The following is a 10,735-nucleotide window of genomic DNA, read 5'->3' on the forward strand; positions in this document are numbered from 1 at the left end:
AGTAATTTGCTCCTTGAAGCTGGTCGAATAGATCGTCGATTCGTGGAAGTGGGTAGCGATTCTTGATAGTGAGCTTATTCAGCTCTCTATAATCGATGCACATTCTAAAGGATCCGTCCTTCTTTTTAACAAAAAGGACCGGAGCTCCCCAAGGTGAGAAACTAGGTCGGATGAATCCTTTGCTCAAGAGTTCGCTGAGTTGGCTTGACAGTTCTTGCATCTCCGCAGGAGCCAACCTATAGGGCGATTTGGCGATGGGTGTAGCTCCTGGCACAAGATCGATTCGGAACTCGAATTGTCTTTCTGGGGGTATCCCCGGAAGGTCTTCAGGAAAGATGTCAGGGAAATCGCAAGCCACTGGGATGTCTCGAATACTAACCTATTCCTTGGATTTATCCATGATGTGGGCCAGAAACGCCAAGTCCTTATTTTGTAGACACTTCTGTGCCTTAATACACGAGATAAGACGAAGGTTCGTACTGGGTTTGTCTCCGTATATAATTAGGGTTTCGTGGTTAGGGAGATGAAGGCGAACGGCCTTCTCGTGACACATAATTTTGGCCTGATGGGGGCTCAACCAATCCATGCCGATAATCACATCAAAACTCCTCATAGTTACAGGCATCAAATTTATTTGAAACGCGTGGTGATTTAAGGTCAGGGTACATCCTACGTAGATTTCCCCAGTGGATTCTGTTTTCCCATTAGCCATTTCCACCGTAAAGGTTTCATTAAGCTTTTGGGGTTGTTGTTTTAACAAATATTTGAATTTATTACTCACAAAACTCCGCTTTGCCCCGGTGTCAAACATGATGCATGCATATGTGTTGTTAAGGAGAAACGTACCAGTGACAACAGCGGGATCCTGAACCGCTTCTCCTCGACCCATTGTCAGTACTCTCCCTGCTCCTCCATTCCCTGGGTTGTTGACATTGGGGCAGTTTCGATGGAAATGCCCAGTCCTTCCACATCCATAGCACGTGTGGCTAGCCCTAGTGTTGTTGTCGTTGTTGTTGGTGTTGTTGTTGTTGTTGTTGTTGTTGTTGTTGTTGTTGTTGTTGTTGTTGCGGTTGTTGTTTTTGTTTCCCGGTTGCTAGTTCTGGGGAGGATAGGTTCTACATTATTTTGCCGTGTGACCCTTTTGGTTGCAACTGGTACAATGCATCTCCCTGCATTCACCATTGTGATGAAAATTGCACTTGTTGCACTTTGGGAGATTTCTGGAATACTGCTTAGGGGCACTTGGGGTAGATGAGGTTGGAACATGTGGTGTGGAGGGAACTTGGGTTGCCGTAGCATGAACTGTCACTATTTGTTGTTGCTTTGACGACTCTGAGCCTTGTCGTCCCTTCCGCTTGTTATTCTTTCCCTTCTTGTTATCACTCTCCCTCTTTCTTTCAGTTTCCCATGCTTTTTCCCCTCTTTTGTTGTTGTGGTCGTACAGATTCTTGGCCAACCTCTTGGCGCTGTCAATGGTTTCAGGATTTGCGGCTATCATGTTTCCTTGAATTGGGGGAGTTAATCCTCAGATGAATTGTTCGATATTCTTTCCTTCCGAGGTAATCATGCCAGGGCACAACAGAGACAGTTCGCTAAACCTTGATATGTAAGCATCGATGTCGCAGTTTCGGACTGTGAGGTTCCATAACTCTTGTTCCATTTTCTGAATTTCGCCACGCGGGCAGTACTCGGCCATCAGCATTTCTTTCAATTCCGCCCACGGCATGGCATTGGCTACGGGAAGAGTCATGGCCTCCACATGTCCATTCCACCAGGTGAGAGCTTGATCAACAAATGTACATGCTGCAAACTTCACCTTGACCTCTCAGGGCATTCACATATCTCGAACACCGATTCCACCTTTTCAATCCATCTCTTCAGGTTTATCATTCCCCCTGTGCCATTAAAGGTTCGTGGCTTGGCGTTGGTGAAATATTTGTAGGATCATGTCTTGGTAGGCCCCTGGTTCATTCCGTTGTTTGAGCTTCCGGCCCCTTGCCCATTGACTCCACCATTGTTCCCATTTTGGATATGCGCTAGTGCTGCTGTGACTGCAGCAGATACAGCTGCTTGAAATGCAGTTGAATTGATTTCTGGTGGCGTCGGCTCGGGGTTTCCATGGGTGGGTCGTTGAGGCATCCTTCTGTAATGGAATGGAAAGATGTTGAGTGCCTATAATTTTTGCGAGTTTGTGATCCTATAAACTAGGTGTATAGTATATACTTAAGTAGTTTCACATATTGACATACAACATGGAAATATAGCACATAGCCGATAACAACATCACGATAGAACACATATTATTTTCCACTAATAATATTCGTACTTTGATACATGAAAATTTGTTCGAAAGAGCATACATAAGGGTACAAAGTTCGGCAGCATAACGACTCTATGAGTAGTGTAATCACTTAAACATAGAGTCAATGGTACCTAGCATAGATCATATAAGAGAGACCTAATACCAATACACATACTACTGATCCTGATCCTGCTGTAAATTTCCTAATGGTGGCAACGATATCATATCCCAAAATGTTGTGCCAACAGTTGAGCCTTCTCGGTCATCTCTCCGATGACTTTATCCCGTTCTTGCTCAGCTTGCACGGCTCGTGCTTCCATAGCAAACAACTGCTGTCGAAGTGTGGAAACATCTTCTTCCAGCGAACGATCCTCTCCCACGGGGTTTCCTGGTGGGGCAGGATGGTCGTGGTCCGTTTCGTCGGTAGGTGATTCGATGGGGGCTTCGTCTGTGTCCCCTTCCCCCTCCGTGTCGTCATCGGTCCCCTCAAACTCGTAATCCGTATTGGTGTACTCGTCGGGTCCAATGTCATGTGCTGCTCCTTGTCCTTCCTCGGGGTCGTCTTCAATCATTCTGTGGGCCACCAAGGCCTGGTGAAACTGGATGCCTTGATGCTCCTCTTCCATGGTGACTGTGATGAGGAACACACAAAGAGGGTATATATAAATAAACTACTATTACTCCTAAGTTGTTTTAGTTGTTATAAAAATTGAGTTGATGTTCTCTTCTTGGTTAACAAAAGGGTATGTTTTAGGTTTACCGACCATCGCGATCGCCCCAGGGCATGTGATAGTTGTATTCTGGACGAAATGTAGTTGATCAGGCTACATTCGCCCCTTAATACAACTGTGAACAGTCCTGGCTTAACCGAGATGTCAGGATTTTCCAATCATCTTATTTGAAGTGTTATTATGTTTATTTTCCTAAGTCGCACAAGTAAGAGTGTTTATTATTATATTTTATTTGTTTTGTTCAGAGTTATTTAGTCCCTCTTTGGGTTTATAGTTGTATATCAATGTGTGGTTAGATATGTCAGTTCACTATAAACAGAGCTCTGATACCAACCTGTCACATCCCCGAACCAGACGGCGGAAACGTCCGGATAGATCTGGTCAATTGTCGGTATTATGGATGTCACACCCTCGAACCGGATGGCGGAAACTTCTGAGGGCTCGTGTGACTATCAATTGAATACCATTACAATGAATATACATGAACAAACACATACATGACCAACATTACATAGTACAAATGTCATTGTTCACATCAAGTACATTGTTTAAATATTATATATCCATAGCATAAATTGTTTGAGAGTCACAAAACATAACATCCTAACATACTTGGTAACTTTCTTCAGCTTATCTGTTACCTGAGAATACAAGTTGTTTTGAAAACGTCAACATATATAATGTTGGTGAGTTCATAAGCATGTTTGATATAAAAATAGTTTGAATTGTTTGTAAAACCCAGAAAATCCGATATTTTCTGTAACAAAAATTGTTTGCGAAAAAGATGTGATGATCCCAGAAGTGTATATGTATGTGATTTCAAAACGAGTAAAAGTGATTGTTATTCAAATTTGATTCTTGTACTATAGTTGTTGTATGTATGAGTGAATAATGTTGTTCCCCCGGAAAACCCGATGTTTTCCGATATAAGTAGTATGATAGTTTTGTATTATTGTATCGTCACAACGAATGAATATGATTCCCCATGATTACTTAGATGGTATTGGATCTCTATGTGAGTCCTTATAACCATGCATAATAATGACTCATTCGCCTGTCTTGGCATTTTTTCAAACGCCGGTTTTAATCAAGATTTTGTCACCCTAGACTGGCCGAGTCTAACTGTAGCTAACAGCTCAGGTGCGGGGGAGTCACCCCCGTATAGATCTATACACAAACTCTCGGTCTTCCTCCAGGATACTCTGGTTATAACTACAGACTACGACCGACACTTATTGGTGTCACCCGTTATTTCCCACTAAATCCAACTGAAATTGAATAACCTTGTTTAACAACCTGATTTATGTTTACTTGAATAAAAGGTAACCCTAACAGACGAAGAGAAGAGGGCAACAGAGACCCACTAATCATGTATGTTATTATACGCTGCCGAGTATGCGACGGACACATTATTTCATCACGCATATGATTGATTTGGACCATACTAGCAATGCAAATGGGCCACTAAGGCCCAATAGCATGTAAAAGCCATTGAGGGTCCATTAGGCATTTAATTGGGTCACCGGAAGCCCAATAAACATGTGCGATTATATTGGACCCAAATAGTCATGATATTGGGTCATAAAGGCCGAATAGCACGAATAGAAGATATTTAAGCCCAACCATTGAATCATTTATAATTTATTGATCTTAAGTTCGGAATGTAGCTATTTGTTGTAAGCGAAATGTTTATTCGAAGTATTAAACCGCTTTGACGTTTGATTTATAACGAAGCTTTACTTATACGTATATATATATATATATATATATATATATATATATATATATATATATATATATATATACTAGTAGAATACCCGCGTGATGCGGCAACGGCGATTTGTTTCAATCTAACGATTAGATGCGGGCCAAAAAATTGTTTTGTTTCGGTGTCCTCAAATTATTTCCTTTCAATGTATAGTTTTATTTCTATAAGCATTATTTGGGCTAAAAATAATAGTACTTTGTTATTTTGATATAAAAGTTTGTGGTTTTAATCTAAAAAATACTAACTATTTAGGCATAAAAGTTAACATATTGCTATTTTGGATAAAAAAAAAATCAAAATGTTTGAAAACTATTGCCAAAACTTAAAGAAAACTGGAATCTTTTTATCTTTAAGTATATATGTAGTTAGGGATGAGCAAAAGGACCGAACCGGCCGGAACCGACCCAAACCGGACCGGACCCGGGAACCGGCTTCGGCCAAAATCAAGAACCGAACCGGCCCGGCGGTTCTATCGGTTCCCGGTTCCTACCGGTTCTTGTCGTGTCTTCAAATGTTGGAACCGGTCCTTGAAAAATAGCATCATACGGTTCCGGTTTTTGCCGGTTCTACCGGATCCGGTTATATCGGTTCCGGTTCCTACCGGTTCCCGATTCCAAAAATCCACAAAAACAACGTCCCGGTCCCAGCCCGACCGGTTCCATCGGGTTCCGGTTCCGGTGCCGGTGCCGGTTCCGGTTCCGATACCGGTTCCGGCCGGTTCCCCGGTCCATATGCTCATCCCTATATGTAGTTGAAGAGAATGTTAATCCTAAAACTTAAGAAAAATTAAGGTTTACTTTTGTTGTCCTAGTATTTTGACCATTTTTGAAAAAAGAAAACTATTATAGTTAGAACGATAGTACTTGTTTTTAGGTTTTTGATGTGCTAGTGTGATAAACATGAGAAAAAACTAAGTTAAAACAATAAATTATAGCATGTGCCGTCAAAATCCATAAAAGAAACCGATTATATAAACAACACCCAAAAAATACATCAATCTAATAAACAAAATGCAATACGATAGACAACTATTAATAATTATTATGTAGGTTTTATAACGTCTCCATTATTTTTTGAACTATGTAACTTTCAATTTACATTATACATACCTAAAATGGAAGACTAAAAATGTTATCAATTTGTTATATGTTAAAGCATTTGAGAAGGTTTTCGATTTAAAATAAAAACAACTTCAACTTAATTGTAACTAACTAATTACTAATTTAATATAATAAAATGACAAAATAAATAAAGACATTAATGGAAGACAAAAAAAATTTTAAAAAAAAAAAAAAAAAAGTGTAAAGCAAAATATAAGACCCTCATCATGCAAACTTCTATACAAATAAATTGAAAATTAAGACCCACATCACACTGTGTTTTTCCAGGAACTTAAGATCCACATCAAACAAAGTTCTTCATAGCTTCACCTTCCACGACTCCCCACCAGTTTGGTTTATACTAAACATAATTTGTTGCGGGTTATTAAAAATATATATAATAAAAAACTTATATATTTGTGTTAAAAAAGGTAGATTGCTACATCCTGCATTTATCTTAGTTTTGAAATCGATGTCTAACAACATTTGCTTGATATTCTTTGCAATCTAACTGTTTTCAAAACCCACAAAGCAACTTGAAGTTTCATTGTGCTCCTCACACAGTTTTGATCTGTCATATATATAAACAATGATCTGAATTTTGATCTGTCATACCCATAGTTTGGAAATTGACTACCATATAAAGGATTAAAACAAAATTTGAGCAAATACCATATAATTTCCTTTTCTGCACCCCCCTTTACTTTCCTTTCAACAAGCCTTTTTTTATTACAAGTTTTTTATAAGCAGATAATACACGAAGAGTTAGCGCAAATAAAAATCATATATAAACTAAACAACAAATTTAGAGACTCTCTTTGAACTTCAAACCAACAAATTTTAGAAGCTTAATTTTTGCAAATTTTCATAAAAAGTAAATGACAAAAGAGAGCTAGTTAAGGAGAAAAGAGGTAAAGAAGCAGGATTTCCTGATGAGGTAAACATCATAATTAAAGTGAATATAGAGAACCAATAAATAAACAAATAAGCATTAATATATATATATATATAGACAGATCTATCTGTCGTTGATTTTGGTACCTTGACTTGGAGCCCTAACTCTCCCACCCGGTAAAAGACCTAACACAAATTTCACAAAAGCAAATGAGAAAATAAACCAAAAATCTAGAATAAAAGCTGTAAAAGAAAAGATTGAACCAGATCATTCCAAGAAAATAAAACCAGGTGTTTAAAATTGAAAAACCTATTTATAACAGCTTATAATAGCAATAGTTTCAGGAGAAAGGAGTGAAGAAGAGGAATATGTAAATGGATTTTATAACTGAGTATGTAGATTTTGGAGAACCAACAATATGTAGATCTTGGAGAACCACAAACATTGACATAAATACGTACAAAACTCAAAAAACAATGTTAGATGTGAAATTATGGGAAGACAAAAAGAGACGGAACAAAAAGAGAAAATCTAATGGAAATTCTTACCTCCGAAAATGAGTATAAAGAAGATGAGGAGTTTGGCGTAGTTCGTATGGGAGGGGAGACATTACTGACACAACTGAAGATCGATGGGGATCGAAGCTTAGCACAGTGTATCAAACCCGATGCCTAAAGATCTTCGTTGGGTGCATGATGAGCAACTGCAAATAAATAAATAAATAAAATAAAATCAGTAAATTGAGTAATCTCTAGGTCATTAATAAGAAACTATTAATAAAGAAATACACATGAAGATGGACAAAATGTGGGCGGATCAAGGTGGTGGCTTGTTTGATCTACACTCAATTTAGATCTAGCAGCGGTACTGTGTATTCGCCAGTGAGGAAAGAACCCACCATCTTTTTTTGCTATGATTTTGAGGGAGTGAGAAGGGTATGGAGGACAACAACTGATTCGATGGGGAGCGTTTTCATTCAGTTTTGAAATGGCTTGAGGGTATGATTGTTTGAAAATGTATGAGTGTTGGTGTTAACAGAAGCTATTTAACAGTACAAGTAATCAACGAACCATATACATTGATGGGCGATCCGTGTGAGTAATCAACGACCCATATACATTCATGATCGATCCGTGTGGTTTCTCTTTTTCTTTAACACATCAGGCGTTAAATATATTATTTTGTACGATATATATTGTATCTTAAAATTAAGACATTATGCTATGTATGTTTGTACATCATGTTTCATAAGTTGTCTTTAAGACAATTTTTTAAGAATTTTTGTTGTACAATAAGCTTAATTAAGACATTAAGATGTATGGTTTATTATATATATATATATATATATATATATATATTTTTTTGATATTTTTAACCCAAAAATTTATAATTGTCGATTTGGTCCAAAAACATTTAGTTTGACCATTATAGCCTCTTTATCTATAAAAATGGCACTTTTAGTCCTTTTTTATGAAAATTGACATTTTTGGTCCTTAAACCATTTTTCTTGACATTTTCGACCCAAACTTTATTTGAATAATAATTTCAGCCCAAAACTATTGTATTTGTCATTTCCAGCCCTTATTTGTAAAAAGTTTACATTTTTGGCTCAATTTTCGTAAGTTTTACAATTTTGACCCCAAAATCAAAAACTTTGCATTTTTAGTCCAATTTGGTAATAAAATCATTTTCAACCCCTGAAATTTATTTATTTATGTTTTAGACTCATACTTTTATGAATTTACAATTTCAAACCCTAAAACTTCTTCATTTTCACAAGTTTGGGCCCAAAAATCCATGAGGCCCAAATTTAAAGCCCATTAGCTAAAATTTATGTTTTTTGTCCTTTGAAAAGTATTATTTTCATAAAAATCAGATTTTTTATAAATAAACACTTTATAACCTTCATAAAACCGAAATTTATTAACTTTCAACCCAATCTTTGTTATTTTTGCAAAATGACACTTGTAAGGATCTTTGGCTTTGTTTTTCACTTATTAAACTTAAGGACTCTTAGATCTATGATGTATGTTGTTTATTATGTTTTTATTTATGAATCTTTCACATTTTAGCTATAGATCTCGAAATATCTTAAGTATTAACACATTATCACAACAAAAACCAAAGAAATCACATATATCATGCAAACACACATAGATCAACACATGTCACTTGTATTCTCCCCCAAAAAACAAGTAAAGACCAAAAAAAAAGGGGGTATGAACTCAGCTTGCTTAGTTGCTCACAGTTTTAAAGAAGAAATGGAAAAAAATTTGGTCCTAGCAACAACTTGGAGGGACTTTCGAACTTAGAGGAGTTCTAGGAGATTATATCATGAAACAAAGCTATGTAAGAAGGAGTTTTAGTATTAAGATGGAAGTAGATGTTTGTGTTTGATACCAACATACCAAAGGTTGAAAAAAACTTGATGAAGATCCTTAGAAACTCAAGAAGAATTCGAGATATCTAGATGGAAGGGTGGAGGATGATCTTGAATGTGGTTTGGAGAAGATTTGAAAATGTGTGTGTGTGTGTTGTGATCTTTGGCCGAAGGTGATAAGAAGAAGAGAGGAGAGAAGGAGTGAAAGGATAGGTGCATGGGGAAGTGTAAGTCTTGCATGGAAATCCACCATGTAATAAGGAGATGGCTAACCCTCCTTAATTCTCCTAATTTCCTTTTAATTTTTTTTTATATATATAGTTGGGCCGAGAGGGAGAAAGAAGAGAGATGGAATGGGCCTTTAATGCTTGGTTCCAATAATAGGAGGCCCATTTTGATGGTTTTTGGCCCATTGGGCCCTTAGGGTTGTTTACGGCCCAATTAGCATGAAAGAATGGGTTTCACGGCCCATTAAAGCTAATTAGGTTAGTTATGGCCCAATAAGGCCCATTAAGGTAAACAAATTCATTTTGGATCCATTATGGCCCAAAATGTTAAGTTTCATGAAAGTGGGTCCAATTAGAGCCCATTTAAGGTTCTTAAGCCCAAAATAGTCAAATTGGAAGCTTATTGGTCCATTAGGCCCAATAAGAAAATCCTAGTCCATAATGGACTTAAACCGGGATTTTTAGGGTTTCCAATTATTTGTTGACCATTTGAAGTGTTTGCATAGAGTGTTTGATAGAATTTTGTTGTCATTGAATAAAAATCATGCATGCTTTCAAGTTTCAGTCACAAATGTCATCATTGTTAATGTTTACAAAGCATTAGAATTCCTAGTTGTGATAGCGTTGTGGCCTCTCTCCCCGGATCACTAGCTCCCCCCCCCCCCCCACTAGGAGTACGAACCCTCACTAGTTGTTGCTCACAGTCGATCACTGCCCCCATTGAGGCTCAACCAATCTATACCAACTATAACCTTATTCCCTTGCGGGGGAATAGGAACCAAATCCACTGAAAACTGCTCATTAAATAATCGTAGCGTACATCCTCTATGAACCCTCACGACCCTGACGGTCCTATCATCCGCTATCTCTACGTCGAGTGGGCAATCCAGCTCCCCCGGAGCTCTACTAAATCGCTTGCTAAGTGTGAGTGACACAAAAGATCGGGTAGCTCCCGAGTCAAACAATACCATAGCTGATATACCGTTCACTAAGAATGATCCTATAAATAAACACAAAACATGAGGAATAATCAAAAATAATAAAGAGATAATGGAGGAGATACATACACGTAACCACGTCAGGAGTCGCTCGTGCCTCCTCTGCTGTCAACTGGAAGGCTCTGCTCTTTGCTACTGGCGCCTCAGCCCGGCCCTGGCGGCCGTCTGTAATCCTCAAAGTGGTAGGAGCAGGTGCCACCACCTGTCCTACTCATGCTAAACTCGAACACTGGGACTTCTTGTATCCCCTCTGATTGCAATGAAAGCAAATCAGATCAGATGTTGTGGTGGTGGTGGTGGTGGTGGTAGCTGTACAATCCATGCTCATATGCCC

The 10,735-nt window shown here is 38.1% G+C and overlaps 1 long non-coding RNA gene across 1 annotated transcript; it reads right to left on the reverse strand.

Moving 5' to 3' along the window:
* Positions 1-5,998: 5,998 nt before the first annotated feature.
* Positions 5,999-7,824, reverse strand: LOC145158853 (uncharacterized). The gene is made up of 3 exons (XR_013737319.1): positions 7,587-7,824; positions 7,345-7,499; positions 5,999-6,981 (listed from the first exon to the last, which is right to left on the reverse strand). It is a non-coding gene; the product is annotated as an uncharacterized LOC145158853 (long non-coding RNA).
* Positions 7,825-10,735: the final 2,911 nt, after the last annotated feature.

This window comes from Lactuca virosa, chromosome 2, assembly GCF_052849685.1.
Source record: "Lactuca virosa cultivar CGN04683 chromosome 2, Lactuca_virosa_CGN04683_v6, whole genome shotgun sequence".
NCBI classification, from domain to species: Eukaryota; Viridiplantae; Streptophyta; class Magnoliopsida; order Asterales; family Asteraceae; genus Lactuca; species Lactuca virosa.